Source organism: Penaeus monodon, chromosome 19 (genome assembly GCF_015228065.2).
Source record: "Penaeus monodon isolate SGIC_2016 chromosome 19, NSTDA_Pmon_1, whole genome shotgun sequence".
NCBI lineage: Eukaryota > Metazoa > Arthropoda > Malacostraca > Decapoda > Penaeidae > Penaeus > Penaeus monodon.
Genome location: NC_051404.1, coordinates 5,642,884 through 5,643,637, shown reverse-complemented (window position 1 = coordinate 5,643,637; position 754 = coordinate 5,642,884). Strand labels below are relative to the sequence as shown.

Here is a 754-nt window from a genome sequence, read left to right as displayed (position 1 = left end):
ACAGCAGTGCAGTGGTCATAATCTTGGAAATTCGTTTTCTTTTGCTCATTTCGGATTTTGTTCATAGTTTTGCAGTTTTAGATGTAGATAGCGTAGATTTTTTTGAAGATATTATTTTTTGACATGAAATAGAGGCAGGGAAAGAAGGAAAATAGTAAAGAAAAAGAGTATGAATGAGAAAGAAGAGAAAGGTAGAGTGAAAAAGATAATAACGAATGATAGATGACGAGCATCTTCTCTCCCGAGCGAAGAATCACATGTATAGAGTCGTTGCTACAGAGACACTTTCATCTTAGAATTAAAAATAACGACTCTACATCCTCCCTGAGCAACCCGGGCGACGTAGAATTCGTCTTAACGTCCCCTCGCTCGGGTAATCTCAGGACGTCGTTTTTCACCGGCCGCCGCGTGACGTCGGGTCTTGCCTCCGCCAGACGTAACGGGGGCGCTCCGCCTTATTAAACGGTCTGCGCCTCGCGAGCTGAGCGTTCTAGGAGCACGAAAGACATTTTTCGCAGGAGGGAAATTGCGTGTGCGTCAGCTATTATACAATCCACGTCCATTTGGTAGTAGTATTATGTCATTTTTTTTTTTAATTATACGGCAGGCGGGAGTGACGTGACTGCGCGCCGTGGGGTCCCTGGCGGCGCTGCTCGCTTGTCGCTCTTCCGCCGGAAGTAATGTCGCTGCTTCTTCGGGACGGGGGGTTGGGGGGGGGAGTCAGGGGGGAAGTTGGGGATATTTTTAATTAGTG

The 754-nt window shown here is 47.1% G+C and overlaps 1 protein-coding gene across 1 annotated transcript in view; it reads left to right on the top strand.

Annotated features, from left to right (window-relative positions):
- LOC119585016 (dual oxidase-like) overlaps positions 1–754 on the top strand; it is a gene marked incomplete in the record, with an annotated part of 144,657 nt that overhangs the window by 77,588 nt on the left and 66,315 nt on the right.